Raw genomic sequence first — 16,089 nt, 5'->3', positions numbered from 1 at the left:
TTAAAGCTCTTCTGCGTAATTCAATCAAATACAGATGCTGTACAGCTGCTATTTGCCTCTGTTATTCAGCATCTCTTTCTGAAGCCACATTCCTGTCCTCTGTTCATTGGTAGCTCAGCTCAGCACTTTTGAGTCTTAAATACCAAACTCCGTTGTGGGACTTCTCAGAAGCAATCTATAAACTGCTGCTTGCTCGTTTTTAATGTTGAAATATGTATTTTTGTAAACTGGCTAGATTAAAAAGTAATTGGATGGATTCGTGCGCGTTCTATAAAGGCCAAAATTGACCATGTTGTGTTCAAAAGTAAAGTCCCCAATCGACTGGTGGCTAATGAGGTGAATAGAGTCATCTGGTTCTCTCTCTACAAGTCCCCGTGCTTTTCCCTCTCCTTTAAGCTGCCTAGGGATGAAACTGTAAGCTGTGCTTCTTGAGATATTTTATGCTGAGCAAATGTTGTATGCAGAGGTTCTACAGGACAGTTTGAGACCCTTGAGTATGAACTGCGTTATTTGGCCAGATCACCAACTTAACACCAGTTTTTATCTAAAGAAGCCTTTCCCTTCTGTGAAAGCTCACTTGCTCTTATCTGGGCTATATGTTGTGCTTCTTGCAAACCTGCTCTCCACTGTGGAAATAGCCTTGACATTCCTGTAGCTGCTTACCAAATATGACCATCTCTTTCTCAGTTTAAAACAGAGAGAAGTTGTTTTATGTCTCCATGTTGGCACAAAATATGATTGTAGACAGAAACAAGAGTACATGAGCACAAGTGTGAGTTCTGTATGGAAGTGCAGGGCATGGTTCCCCAAAACAATGGTTAGTAAGCAGTGCAGAGGAGATTTAAAAAAAAAAAAAAAAGTGACAGCGACAAAATAATAAAAGATTTCAGCTTGGGCGGTTTGCATCACTTTTAAAAGTATTAAAGTGAATATAAAGTAGAGATCATGAGTTATGTCTCTTCTAATGTAGTGGAGGGGAAAGAAGAAGGTGAATGCAGAAGAAAGACTGATTTTTCAGATCACAACTATGGAGAGGAATGTGTGTCTGCACATATTTGCACAAAGAGCTCCAACAGAGAGCATACAGATAAATCATTTTTAATATCATAGGATACATCAAAAAATAGTTCTGGTTTTTTTTTTTTTTCTGTTTTATCTTCCGTTTATATAGGTATCCATTAAAAACAGGGTTTCCTTTTAATATTTTTAAATGTCAATATTGTGCCCAAATCATTTTTAACCACGCTGCAGAATCCATCCCTGTCCATAGATATGAGTGACTTCAATTTTTTTTTCCTTTCCAACAACTTACCATTTTGACATGTAAAGAAGAGTCATTTTGTAAAATTCTAAACTTTTACAAAGGTAAGAACTGGCAAAATAATAACAACATTTGTCTTCTGTCAGGAAATATTGACATGGTATTACTACAGCAAAATTGGTTTGTGTTGTGAAGTGTGTCTCATAGATAAATCAGGTCTGAGACTTTTTTAAGGTAACTAAATTGTACTTTAGTACTGATATATATAAGAATATCAAGACACAGTGTGCGGGGCTTTCTTTCTTTATTTTTTAACCAAGGGCTGGATAGGGGCAATTCAGTCTGTGAAAGCGATTCCTGCTCTCTATCTGCCTTCACTCCTTCTCCTGATGCCAATGTGATCGAACGTGTTGTGAGCATACAGTGCATGCCTCAGCCTCATACACAAACAAGCAGTGATGAGATAACATATAGATTTACAGACAGATGCCTTTTCCTTGTCAGATTAATTGCATATCATTCCAGTACGTTAGGACAAGCGTATCTGTGTTTCCACATAATTAAAATATGGGTGAGACACGGGCAGACAAAATGGCTTTGTAAATTCTTTATAGGCATATGCTGTTTATCAGCCTCTGCTCTGAATGCTTCTGCCTTATTTTGTGTGCCTCTGTGAAGGACTTGCAGAAGATTTGCAAAGTGCTGCTCCTCGTGGTCATGCTTTGCTGAGAGTTGCTAAGCTGACATCTGGCTGAGCATCTTCTTGCTCCAGGGCATCCTCTGTGCCGTCCTAGGAGGCGTTGGCTGCTTTGCCAAATGCACGGTTTGAACTGGTTTCTTCATGCCTTGCTCTGCAGAACACCAATGGTTTTTCCCCATGAACTTGAGAGGAACAGCAGCACACAATTAGCAGTTCTTCAATACTAGAAAATATCCATCTGCTCTTGGCACAACTGTTTGTCAACATATAAATAGCTCTGCTAGTAGCAAATAGAGCAATTTTCTGCATCTGCCTCGTCCTTTCATTCCTCTCCATGCAAGTGGCATTTGCAGTTTTGTAAAAGGAATTAATATAGTTGCAAAAGCGTCAGGTTTTTTTATGATATCTTAAAAGGAGTGTTTGCAGGAAATAAATGGAAACATGAAGATTTTTCTTCTTGGCATTGGATTGTGCTTTCTTACTCAAAAACTTATAGAGAATGTATCCGATTGGCTGTGTTTAATTTTGCATTGCATAATAAGTCACCTGCTGGAGTTTCTCACGGCTTTTCCATTCACTTCTATAGAGGCTAATCCTAACTGAGAAAGAAACAAGTAATTCTGTGACCAGTGGAACTCACGGAGCTCCGTTCCCTGTGGCTCCCTCCCATGTGTTCCTTTAGTGCCTAATAGCTCGGTTGAGTTAACACTGCAGGTTCTCCCACAGTAAGATGCCCAGATTAGTTTCCTTCTGTTGGACTTTCTGCTCACAAAGAACAAGTAGAAATTTACATTGCATTTAACACAATGTGCAAATAAAAGTTTTGCTTCTTCAAAAAAATAAAACCGTTGGTGTTTTAGAGCAGCCTCAAATCTGCATTTTACTTTCTTCCCATTCACTTGATGATCATAAATGCCATCAGATTTGTAGTGGTAGTACTTAAGTATCTGTAGTTGCCTTTAGTTTTGCATTTGGTCTTTCTGAAATACAGCAGTAATTTTGAGCATGGGGAGGAGGGAAATAACCATTGTTTCCTCAGATATCAACATACTGTAACTGGGAAAACATTTGTTTTTTAGGATAACCAGGCTGTTTGGTGAGGAGATGATGTATTCTCAACCTTTGTTACAAGGAATTTTGGAATTCTGGGATTCAGAAGCTTTCACACCTTTGACAGGTGAGGCGGATTGCATGGGATCCAATTAGGCTCACTACTAAAGAGGGAGTGCTGTATATTTTGGTCATGTCTGCACAACAGAGTTTGAATACTTCAGTTTTCTCCTAAACACAAACTTGTCACATGCCACACAGGTTACTTCTTTGATTTATGGGAATTTGCTTGATATGATAGTTGATGCTTGTCACATCATTAAGATAACTGTGGTTTGGGAGTTGCTCAGCTGCTTAATAATATATTGAAATATTTGTCTGCTCTTATTTCCTTACTGGAGTCAATACTAACCAAGAAGATTTTGCCAGCAAATCCTAATTCTTGTTCTAATAACATCAATAATAATCATTGTTATTAATGTCATTGTCATTTTTACCCGTGTTTATGTGAACTGTCATATAGCAACACATCACCAAACAGCATTTCCTTCCTATTAGCAATTGCTGCTGGGAGTCTTGGATAGGACACGCTGCAGTCAACTCGCCATAATCCAACTCCTAGGGGAGCAGGTGATGGTATCCATGTTACTGATTGTGCACTCCTTCCCTCTGCAGTGCTGTTTTCACAGAGCTTGGAGAACTGAGAAATGCTCAGTGCTTGAACCCCATGAACATTCCTGTGTGTCTGATTCAAAAGGAAAAATCTTCTCTTGTGTGCAGATGAGGAAAGATTGGGTTTTGGAGTAAATGTGATGCTTGCAGGCTGATGGTTTGGCTAGGTTCCATGGCAAAAGTCAGTCTGAGGTGATTGTCAGTACGTGAAGGAAATGGAGCTTTTCCATTAAGTTATTTATTAAGACTTTTCTTTGATAAAAGGTCAAGCACAGCATCATAAGATGTGCGAGGGCACTGCCTAGATTAAGAAGCGTGCATTTAATATATCTGGGTGTAATAGCAGAGAAGAACAGCATGAATTTCAAGCTATTTAGAGAGTTTCTTCCCCTCCTTGCAGCTGTTCCCATTACTTGGTGAATGCCTCTGTGGGCCTAGGAGGAGATGGGTATTGTATGAGAGGTTGCTGTTTCAGATGAGCTGGCATGAGTAGGAAAACAACTTCCTTCAGTGTATATTTTTTAGTACAGAAGGAACAGCACAAAAGCTGTTTCTTGCTGACCAGTAAATTAAATATACAAATAAATCGTCACCTTTAACACCTATATATACCAAGATGAGCTGTGAGCCTCCAGATGTTCTTAAAATCACTTGCACTGACCTCATGAAGCACAGGAATGATGAGTGGCCACTTCATAGGAATGCAAACAGCAAAACCAAAGCAAAACAGAAAAGAAGCAGTTAGCGAGTGAGTGAGAAGGATGTTTTGCTTTGGTCACTGGGTGCTTAGTACCTCAAAGACCTGTGCCCAGGCTTTGCTTCTGGAAATTTAGCATGTAAATAGTAAGTTTAAACATGTAAATCACGCAGCAAATCATTATAGTACTGATGGGCATTCTGAGCCGTCACAAGATTTCTTAAGCTTTTTCATTACTTTCTTTTCAGGGACTTAGGAGCAGCATGAATTAAAGAACAGATTTCTGTAACAGTAGCCACTTTTTAATTTTCCATATGACAACTCTCTTTTAATTTCTCATTCACTAGCAGAGTCTGGGGCAGAGGCATTGTATATACGCCGTGGGCAGGCTCTGCCAATGCATAATTCACTCCATACAAACCAGAGTGGGAGCCGAGCTCTGCTTCACAGTCAGCATGGTAGGCAGACAATGCCATACTGAAAAAAATATTAGTTTTAAAGGCAGGGAGTGTGTTTCTCTAATGGATTTTAGTTATCTATTTACTTTGGGGTTTCCAGAAGGTAAATGATAAATGTGGTGTGCGTTCCGTACAGTCCTGCAGGATGATCCCTGCCTGCCCTGCAGCAGCTCTCTGCCTGGGGATGGTGTGATGATGCTATGGCTCTCGTGCCAGGAGCTGATGGTTTCAGCACCTTGATGCAGTGACAGCATGCATCCTTTTTTACTAAAACCGTGCGCTAGAATCCAAACCTAAATTCAGCTATTATTCACCTAAATGTACAGCCTCATGTTTCATTCAGGCTTTCTTCAGTTGGGTTGTTTCTCACTGATTGCAGCTGAAAGGCAGACAAATCAGGCTTGTTATGCTTAAGGGCTGTGAATATTTTTATTTTCTTTTTTTTTTTTTTTTCCTCCCAGTGGACCTGATGCCAAAGTGGTACCATTTCCTCCAGAGTAAATGGGGAGCAATCACCTTACCTCCGTCGTCATTCACCCTGCCATTAAACCAGGCTCTCATTCATCGGCATGATGATCGGAGCCTGAGCCTGCGAATAATCAGAGTAACACAGTGCAGTATTTAGCAAAGCAGTGGCTGAAACACAGCCCCTCATCCCTGTGTGTACCCCAACAGTAGCCTGCAGGAAAGGCTGCTGTTGTTTCTCTCTCACCCTTTCTTTCTCCTCTCCTGCTTATATAGAAACTGAAGTAGGGGGAGAGTTTTTCTTTTAACCAGAAGAGAAACTTGGAAGTCAAGTCAGCATAATGGGAGGTTTAGGATTTGAGCTGGATCTCCACGAGATAGGTGGCTGAGGCTGCTGGAAGGGTATTCCCTTCAAGGAGGCAGGTGGGGATCCTGGCTTGGAAAAAGCCAGTGTGAGGACAGAGCTGATGTATAAGCCATGGGTGGCAGGGAGAGCTCCAGCAGGGACTTTCCAGCTCCTTTTCTGTAATGAGTCCCTAACACAACCAAAAAGAGGTTTTCTTTCAAAGAGGCAGTGGATATTAAGAGTTTAAGTGGTGTGAGAAGACCAAACAAATCCACGGAAAAGAAGTCTTTTAAGGTTTAGGGAAAATGCTGTAGTCAGCTTCCTCATGAAAAGCCTGAGCAGGCACATCTAAGGGAGCACACGGACACTTGTGCCCGTGTCAGGAGCTGTACCAAAGAGCTGCTGTGCTCCTGCCTTCCTCAGGCTGCTGTCAAAGACAGAGCAACAAACTACAGCACACCCATGGCCTGAGCACTACAGCATGCGTGTGATATTGGGGTGTTTCCTCCTGCCTCTGCCCACTGTGAGCCCTCACTTTGCTCTGGGTACTCCCACAAGCTCGGGTCCTCACAGGCAGTGCCAAGTTGGAAAATCCCACGGGATGCACAGAACATGAAGTCTCACAAGCTGCTTGCTGTTTGCAGGCACAACTTCATGCATTTGCACATCTCACGTTGCCACAGAACTGCTCACAGACCTGGGAAACCCTCAGAGATAGGCAGCGAATTGAGACTTGACTGCCTGCATCCTTTCCCACATTCAACATTAGGAAGCTCCCCAGTGTCACCCAACATGACATAGTGGATGATGGCTGGCATGTGCCTGACCTGCTGGGATCATCCCACTTTTATCATTATTGACATAAAAAGTTGAGCTTCCAAAAAGATTCAGCGGCATTTAAAAAAAAAAAAAAAAAAAAAGTCTTACCTTTGGTAAAGCTTGCTTTTTATTTATGAAATTCCTAGCATAAATAAAGTCTGGTTACTGGTAGCCTAAAAACCACAAGGCTTTAAGACATTTTTTGTCAGATCATGGTAAGAACAACCTTGATGCGGTTTGCCAGGCTTTGAATTATAATGTATGTCATCAGCAATGTAAGTTGTTATAATTTACTTCTGACATTAAGATCTTGCTTTTGGGCATATAGTTGCAAATGTATCCTATTCACTTTCCTACTTTTAAATGCCCTTCATGTTTCAGTAAGACAATCCAATCAAAACTAAAGACCAAATGCACTGTAAAACAAATCAAGCATACAAACAATTCTTAAGCATTCCTCTTGTAGTTTCAGTTGCTTGCCCAAGGCTTCTAAACTTCTTAAGCTATGTAATCGTGAAGCATAGAGAAGTTTTCAAAGGAAACATTGGTATAATATATTTTATAAGTTGCTTGGGTTGGAATTTATTAAAAGAAAGTCACGTATGTAAAAATTTATCATAAATTTAACCAGTTTTATCTAAAAGCCACCAATACAGAACATCCTCAATTGGAAGATCTTTCTGATTTTCTTTTTTTAAATAAGAAGTTTTATGACTTGGATGCGACTAGTTGTGCTAAGAGATATACATCTCATGATGAAACAAAAGTCCCCCATGAGGAGAGAGGCTTTCATTTAATGGTAGTCATAAAGCTGATTTTTAAAGCTATACAAGTCACTGATTCTCTGTCTTCAGCCTCAGGCTGGATCCCATATTCTTTTTCTTTCCTTCAAACCATTCCATGTTCTGCACGTTAGAGCAGAATTTGTGTTTTCTTGTCTTTCCGCACCCCTTCATACATAGCACACAATTTTTATTTTGGTCAAGGATCCACGGAAAACATTCAGAAACTCATAGCAGGACTTTGATCTTTATAAAAGCTTGATATCAACCCACGCCCCACGGGCACGGGGACCATACACAGAGCTCCTCTCAGCCCTCGTGGTGATGTGACTGCAGTCTCTGGTTTGCTAGGAGCCACCTGAGTTTGTAGAGCATCCAAATTTCTCTATTGCTTTTGTCTTGTGGATGAAACAGCTACTGGAGATATTGTGGAGATATTTTCAGTCCCAATGTTAATGACTTTTTTTTTTGCTGATTGGAGCGTGAGAATGAGAAAAATCCCTTTAAAGGTCTGGAAGAAACTATCCCTCTAAAAAGCAGCCCCAAGGAAAGGGTCGTGGGGCTGAAGTAAAACAGGAATCCTAACCGACTTCCCTGGTTTGGGGTTCAAGCTGAAAAAGAAGCAGATGAGCTTTTCACTGTGCGATAACCATCCTCCTGCCCTCCTCAGCTGCAAATAATTAAATGAGTTTCAGTAAGTGTGACATAAGATCAGCTCCCAAGAGCTCCCGCCAAGGAGCACTTATAAGGCATGAATTAAATAAAGGTTGAAGTACTTTTAGCCAATCGGCTGGTTTCTCGTAGAGAGACAGGAGCTCCTTCATTTAGGAACCTGACATTTGGTGCGAGTTCTGCCGAGCAGAACAGATCTCACCGGTTAAGGTGGTAATGAAGGAGCAATGGTGGTATTTGCACTTGACTCAAACGTTGACATAAATTCTGTTCCTCGTGCAGAGCACTGTGGCTTCTCTGAAATAAAGCGTATTTCAGCCTCATTAACCAATTTAAGATCTGAAATGAAATGAGATAAATTTAACCTAAATCCATCTTGCCTAGGCTGGCATTAAGAATTAGCATCTCTGGGTTTGCAAGGCTAGTGGAAGTGGCCATTCCTGGAAAGTAATCTTTCCTGAGGTTTTTTGTTAATGGGCACAAAATTTTAATCAGATCAGATACGTGCATATTGCGTTGCGAATGCTGCTGGCACCCATGAAAACTTGCAGTATTCCTGCACTAGAGTTTCAGGCAATAATTAAATTTTAATGCATTAAAATGCTACGTTTACCATTTAGTCACTAATACAGAATTAGAACAATAAACACGATTATAAAATAATTACCGCACATCAGAATAACCTTTATTTCAAGCAGCACATTTCGGTCGTGTTCATACTGCACAATTAGAACCGTTAGAATATGTTCAGATTTTACCAGGGTGGCCAGCCAGAGCGGAAGGCTGAGACATAAAAATGGTAATTAAAGCCTTGAAAGAGGTTACGTTGGCTGTTATTTGTTGTAAGGATGGCATCATCGCTCTCAAGGCTCAGCCTTCTCGGATTGGCCAAACAGGTGAAGTTTCCTCATTAATTAATTTTCTCAAAGCATCAGTACAGCCAAATGTAGTACTGGAAATAACCTGTTTCTGAAGGGTCACCTCTACACGACACCCCTGTATTGGTGTCATCAAAATTAATAGGAAAACTTGCCTTAAGCTTAATTGGTATTTTAATGCCTACATTTTTAAATTACTTGAACACTTTCTTAATTAAACTGGAACATTAAAAATGAAACTGCTTTTTATTTTATGCTGTTTTCTTCATATTAAAATATTTCAAAGATAATTGCAATCCATATGGAAGGGTGGCTTTTTTTTTTTTAATAAAAAAGTCTTGTACTCAATACTACACGTTAATTATAAGAAAGAAACAACTGGGAACAAAACTGTAATGGGTAGTCCAAAGGCCAGCAGTGATTTCACCCGAATGATTGAACATGGCAATTGTTTCCCAAGTGTGCAGATCTTAATCCCATTGTGGATTAGTATTGCTTCCACTGCCTGTATCTTTAATATCTACATGGAGAGATGCTGCTGTGGTTGTTAAGACAGTTGGGGAAACTCATGCTTTCCATCAGTATTGTCACAAGCTAAAGGTCCAGAGACCTTAAGCTAATGGCTCAAACTCATCTCAGCAAAGCAACAGAATGAAAAACTACATCCGTTATTCCTGCTGGTCATTTTAAAGAAAATAAAGCAAACAATGAAATTTCTCAATGGCAATAGGGTCATTCTTTCCCTCAGCTTATGATATCTGTAGATAACTTCCGACATCTTTCTAATGTATGGATCGTTTATTTTGTGTTTATTATGTGCTTTAACATCTCACCCGTTCCTGTATCCTCACGCACCATCCTGAGATAAACAACATTCAGCAAATAAACCACATACTTGTCTTCACCTGCACCATTGCAGTTAGGGGTGGAAATATGTTATTGAGCTTAATGGATAAATCCATTAAACATATTCAAGCTATACGTGCATGTTTGTTGGAAACAAAATGCTAACTGATTGCAGTAAAGAGCCTTTTATGTTCCATATAAACATAACTCAGCTCCCCTGGAGGAGCATGAAGAAGAAATGGGAACTGGAAGAAAAAGGATTTGAGGAATCAGTGCCAGCTCGGGATCTGTGGCTCTCCACTGTTACACCAGTGCAAGCAGGAGCAGGAGCAGGAGCAGGAGCAGGAGCAGGAGCAGGAGCAGGAGCAGGAGCAGGAGCAGGAGCAGGAGCAGGAGCAGGAGCAGGAGCAGGAGCAGGCCCTGGCTCTTCAAGCAGGGTCCAGGCTGGGGGGCGCCCATCTTTTCTTCTGAACGCATGTAAGCCTGGCATTTCCTTAAAGTACACATCACTAGTGCCAATTATACAACTGGATCTTTCATTTTGTTCCATTAGAAATTTCTTTTTCTTTTATTTTGACTTCTAAAGGCCCAGCTTCTGAAGCACAATACTGCGTATGGAATAAAGCGAGCCATTCAGAGGCTGAGCTCTGAAATATAAACAACTTCTGATTTTATAGGCAAGGAATTCTCCTCAGAGCAATTTACATTCCTCTGTCTTAAAAGTGGAAAAGAAATGGACTTTCCATCATCCACTGAGCTCAAAGCTCATGGTGTCCTTTCTCTTCTAAAAACGTTTTTTTGCAGAATAACCAGATCCTTTTCTGGGGAGGAGCAGAAAAAACAGACATAAGTGAAGGAAAGATGGAGCCAAAGTGGATGCTCCGTGCTGCCCACATCATGAGCAGAGAGCTGCCCCACCTGGGGACATCTTCCTGCCCTTGGCACCACAGCAGCAGCATGGGCTTTACTGGTTCTCATAGCCCTTTTCTTCCTTGCCCAGGAAAACAGCTCAGGCCGTGGCTCAGAGCCTCTCATTGCCTCCCAATTAATTGCACAGCCGAGTCTGTGCTCTTTGATGTCGCTGCTGTGAGTGCTGATAAAATTTGAGGAGCTTTAGAGCATGGAAGTTGCTGCAGACAGTTTTTCTTGTTGCTTGTGTGTCAATACCCTATCGAGTCACCAATTATCCTACACCCTTACTGCAAGCCAATGCAAAATAAAGGAACATTTTCTCAGTTATCATTTTTTATAAAACCCTTCCACCTCATCCCACTCCCCATACAAATTCACGTGTGCTTACTGGATTTTATAGAATTTTTGAAATTACTGTGCAGAAATGTTCTTACTGCCAGATACTCCGAAAATTTCATCATTTAGAGGGGAAGGACTCGTCCATCCACAGACACCTATGACCACACAGCGCCCAGCACCACTGACAGAATTTGCCATTCTGCACGATGCTGCATCCTCTGACATTTGCAACAGTATGGCTCTGCAACATGCTGGAAAAGAGGTTCTGCATTTACAAATGCCACAGGAGTGAAGATGAAGCAAGCAAGCACCGGCGCCCAGCTGTTGGAACCAACAGCACCATGGAGCAGGGGGCGGGGGCCGAGATTAGCATGCTGCTCACACGCTCACCGCCTTCTCTAATCACAAGGCAGGCATTATCAGCGAGCGGTGAATCTTTGTATTATTTCCAAGTTTCCCCTATTGTCAGTCATTGTGACAAAGAGCAGGACGATCTGACACAATGATGAATCACTCCCGACATTGAGTTTTCACGGGGCTGTCAGGCGATCTCAGTAGGCTGCATCACCTGGAAATGCCACAAGATTCAAACAAGAACAAAAGAAGAGTTTGGGATCAACTCTGCTGACTCGGGATATAAACAGGGGAGTTGGAGGGCCGGTTTGGGGTCTTCTCATCCACACATCTCTGTGTTTGTCCAGAGTGAATGAAACCACAGGGTTTATTAAAACATCTTGCATGCAAATAGGAGGATATGTTGTTTAGGTTTTTAAATTAAATTCCTGCATGAATGGCTTCGTACTGTGCTCGCTTATTACAGTACTGTCCAAGATGCAACTCCTATCAGATAATGGGTTATTTTATCCTGACATTTTTGGTTGCATATACAGAAATGAGCTTCTTTCTGTTTCTTTTTCCTGCCTGGCAAAAATATCTCACAGGTTTTTCCATCCTCTATGAAGCCAGTAAGATGGAGCAATGCCGGCAACTGATTGATGTATAGTCAAATGCAAACACGCATGTTTAAGTACATGCCTTGCCTTCTTGTGTATTTGCTTGTTGGTACTATTGTAAGTCCAGCTCAGAAGAACAGTGCTCTCTCCCACATTATTATTCACAAAGGCAGGTTTCTGAGTTATTTCTGTTCCCGCACAATATTCATGATAGCAATTTGATACCTTAGCAGTTTCAAGGTTATCAAGTGATTGAAAATCCTACTGCTTACTTCAAGGTGTAACATATAAACTCTACTGCCATCCATTCTAGTAATACAATAGTTTTTCTTAATGCCTTTCATGAACTGCTGATTTAAAGTGTAAGCGAACTTCAGAAAGGGCTTATCAGCCCCAGACTCCATCGGTGCTGTTTGCAGTGGAACACAGTCCCGTTGAGTTTGTATCGCTGTGTGTTGCACTTGAGCGAGCAATATTTAATCTCCTTCCGAGATATTGATACATCAGCTCCAGAATGAGGACATTAAACTACAGCCATAATGAGAAACAAGGAAGTGGTTCTTCAGCTCATGTGCCGAAAGGCCAGCCCTCCCACAGGATGAGTCTGCAGTGAGAACTGCAGATTGTAGATCGTGGCACTCAACTTTGTGCCAAAGAGCAGCTACAGAGCCATTGGATACAGCAGCATTGGGTAACGATGATCAGATCACTGCATGCTTAATGAGGGCACTGAAGAAAAGGCTATCAGTTCTCAACCTGTTTCAGAGACTCCCACCTACCCAACCAAGTTTGGCCTTGGATGCAGCTTGGGTGGTTTGTGATCAGTGGATGGTGTTGCTTGATGGAGTTTACATGGCAGCATCTGCTTAAGTAACAGATGTCTGTGCCACTAAGGTGCTATGTTCCTGCTTTTTATATAGAGAGAAATTGCTTTTCGAAGAGTTTTTATTGTCTTTATGCAAATTAAAATACAAAATTCCTCTCTTTAAAGGATCCTCATTATAACAAGAATCTTAAATAATCATAAATACATATGCAGCCCCATAAAATCTTTTGCTCTTTCAATATCAAGGAAGTTCCTTCTGCACTGTCAATTGTGCATGAAATTAGTTCTTATTTCAACTACCAGTATGAAGACACTTGCTTTCATTCAGCAAAACCCCACTGGATTTCTAAACAAATAGTGCAGAATAGTTGTTTGTGCCAAAGTATTTCAAGGAGGAAATTTTGCATTCTGTTTTTTACGCAGTGCTGAAGAGGAAGATAGAGCTCTGTACTTATTCCCTAGAAGCCTAGTGAAAGGAATATATATGCTTTTTATCTTTTCTTTGCCAGCTTTCTTTAGCAGACAAGTGCGTGATGTCTTTACGGATGCAATTTTTTATTTTTAGCCAGGGATTGAAAATCGTGAAAAAATCACACCTAGAAAATGACACCCAGAGATGCCAGCCTGATCAGGACCAAACCTTAAGATAACCAAATCCTTGCATTCTTGGTTCACCTCACATAACTCTGTGTCAGATGTGACTGGAGTCCCCCCACAGCAATAGATTACCCATCCATTTTGATTATTTCCAGAGGCAAAGAAGGAAGAACTTTCTCGTTTACTTACATGTGGATGAAGTCAGCACTCCATAGCACAGCACCATCAGGAAGGACAAAAAGAAGAGCTGCTAAAGGGACACTTGGTCCCTAGCTGGGTGATAGCAGATCCTGAGACAGGTAAGACTGCAGTGCAGCAGGATTCCTGGAGATTTTCTCCTACAGGCGGCTTATTGTGGGACAGCAACCTCTGAGCTAGATAGAACAAGCAATCCCTCACAAGGAAGGGAATAAAGATGTGCTAAAACCAGCCTAGGGCATCTACCAGCGACTTCCAGGCCCTTTGCAGAAAAAGGTATAGCATTTCAATCAGCATTTAAAAACACCTGCCCATCACCTCCCCCCAGTTCAGAACAAATTGGCCCCAGCTGCCATTTGCAAAGACCATTTGCAAAGACCATTTGGGTATCTTCATTTCTTCAGCTCTCCTCTCCTTTTGTGTGGGCTCAACCACTGTCAAAGCTGTGAGAAACCTAAGAGAAATAGATGAGTTCTCTTGGAATGGGGAGCTTCATGTCTGGTCTCATCATGTAGCATGGACTGCTTTTGCCCTTTTTGGAATACGCTGCACTGAGGGAAAATAAATAAAAAGAAAAACGAAGGGTAGCAGAAATGTGATTACCCACCAGTGGGTTGTGATGCTTTAGGAGACAGAAGGCAAAGTCTGCTCAGTGTTTCAATGGGCAAACCTTATTTTAAGAAGGTGTTTCTGATGTGGCCTTTTCTTAACAATATTTTTTCACATATCTGCCCAGTAGTCTGAGCAAAGAGGTGGTGGATGTGCAGTGTATTATTAACCTGATGGCAACAGCATTAATAACATAGAAGGGTGCTTTATTCTACTGCTAGCACTTGCATCTGTTTCACAAACATTACCAAGATAATCACATTCTTCCTGCATCTGCTTTGCTTTAGCTCACACAGATAATTCAAGGGTAATGCACCTTGTCTAAGCTAATTTTAAAAACATGCCTCAAACGCAACAAAAAGTGCTTGGTGGGTATTTTGTCTGAATGCACTGCATCAAAATAACCAAGTAAGCTGTAAATATTTTGAATAAGCTTGGTCAAAAGTCGGCATTTGCCCAGCCATGTTTCTGACTTGCAGGTTTTGAGATTTAGCCCTCTGTGTCCAAGTTGCTGGGGTCAGTGGATGCAGACATCAGTTCCTGAAAGGCAGCTTCATATAAAGGATATTTGAAAATGATGACAAATGAGGCAAAATTAATAAGCATAGTAAATGTTGTACTTAATAAAAGTGGAATGTTTGTTGTTCACTGTAAATCAACAAGAGGTCACATCCCTGAAGAAAGCCTTGAATCCTCGCTGAAGCTGTGCTTGTTGCACACCTGATATATCAAGTTCTGGTTTGTCTTTGGATGATTAAGAACCACAACTATCAGCAGCTCCTGTGAGGTACTGTGGTCATGCAGTAAGCTGAGGTGTCAGAAGCTTGAAATGACTCCATTAGAGCTAGGAATGAAGAGAATTTATGAAGGCATCATTAGCATTTCCTTTCCAAACTACATGCAAATTCCTTGCAGGAACATATGCTGCAGTTGCAGCTAAGAGGAGTCTTCTCCTCAACACTGGCTACAGCCTGTCATCTTCCAGAAAGTGTGCCATATGGTCCAGATAGCTTGTATCACACTGAGCATCATTCCATTCATAAGTTTGACTTGTTGTCATAATAGCCTTTTTTAAATGCTAGTTCTCCCAATAATTAGTATTATAATTGCAGTATTATTTCAGCATTATAATTAAAAATTATTAACATCATTCACATTTGTGTTATTCACCAATCAGACTTGATTAGAAAAGTTTAGCTTCCATTTGATTGATGTCACACTGAAGTGCCCACCAACATAAAATATCAAAGAAACCTGGATTTTGCAACCAAACCTTGAATTTCTACACCAGGAGAATCCCTCCTAAAACAGAACCAACCTGTGTGTAGCAGTCCAATATTATGCATTTGGAAATTCAAGATGGCAAAGAAGGATCTGCAGCAGGCGATTTTTCTTCATCCTTCAATTTGCCCAGAGAGTTGGTGGGTGCCTCATAACAGAGACACTCAAAGTCAAGCTGGATGGGGGCTCTGAGTATCTGACTGTTGTAGATGTCCCTGTTCATTGCAGGAAGGGTGGATCTGATGACCTTTAAGGGTCCTTTCCAATTCAAATGGTATTCAGATAGTGTTCAAATGTTGGACAAATCATGCCTGGGACTGCTGGTGCTGTGAGTGGGAACTGACCAACAGGTCCAAGGAGGGAAAGGCTGAGTCCTCCAGCAACTTGTAGGAGAGAGATTTTAAAATGCCTTGTTGAAACATGCACAGGAAAACACTGCCCTGTCATTGGGGATAATAAGCAACAAATTGATACAGTCATTAGGGAACTGAAAATGAGAACTACAGGAAACAGCAATTAAGCAATTTCAAGCCTAAATCATAACAGCACAAGAGAAACTCCCCAGATGCCTTTGCAGCCTTTCAAATAATCACTGGGTAAGTTTTGCCAGGAAAAAAAAAAAAAAAAAAGCAAAGGAGAAAAAAAAAAGCAAAATCAATGAGGATATTCAGGAAAATACAGGACTGCAAAATCAAATTAGGTGAGGGGAAATTCCCAAGGGAGAGGAA

At 41.0% G+C, this 16,089-nt stretch overlaps 1 long non-coding RNA gene across 1 annotated transcript in view; it reads left to right on the top strand.

The window, feature by feature from the left end:
- LOC146544019 (uncharacterized) overlaps window positions 1-16,089 on the top strand; it is a 55,691-nt gene that overhangs the window by 32,509 nt on the left and 7,093 nt on the right. The window contains exon 2 of the long non-coding RNA XR_014884289.1: window positions 3,041-3,138. This is a non-coding gene — a long non-coding RNA (uncharacterized LOC146544019). The remainder of the gene's footprint in view (window positions 1-3,040; window positions 3,139-16,089) is intronic.

Source organism: Meleagris gallopavo, chromosome 7 (assembly GCF_905368555.1).
Source record: "Meleagris gallopavo chromosome 7, MGAL_WU_HG_1.1, whole genome shotgun sequence".
In the NCBI taxonomy this organism is placed as follows: domain Eukaryota; kingdom Metazoa; phylum Chordata; class Aves; order Galliformes; family Phasianidae; genus Meleagris; species Meleagris gallopavo.
The sequence above is the reverse complement of the archived record's forward strand: the minus strand, read 5'-3'. Positions and strand labels throughout refer to the sequence as shown.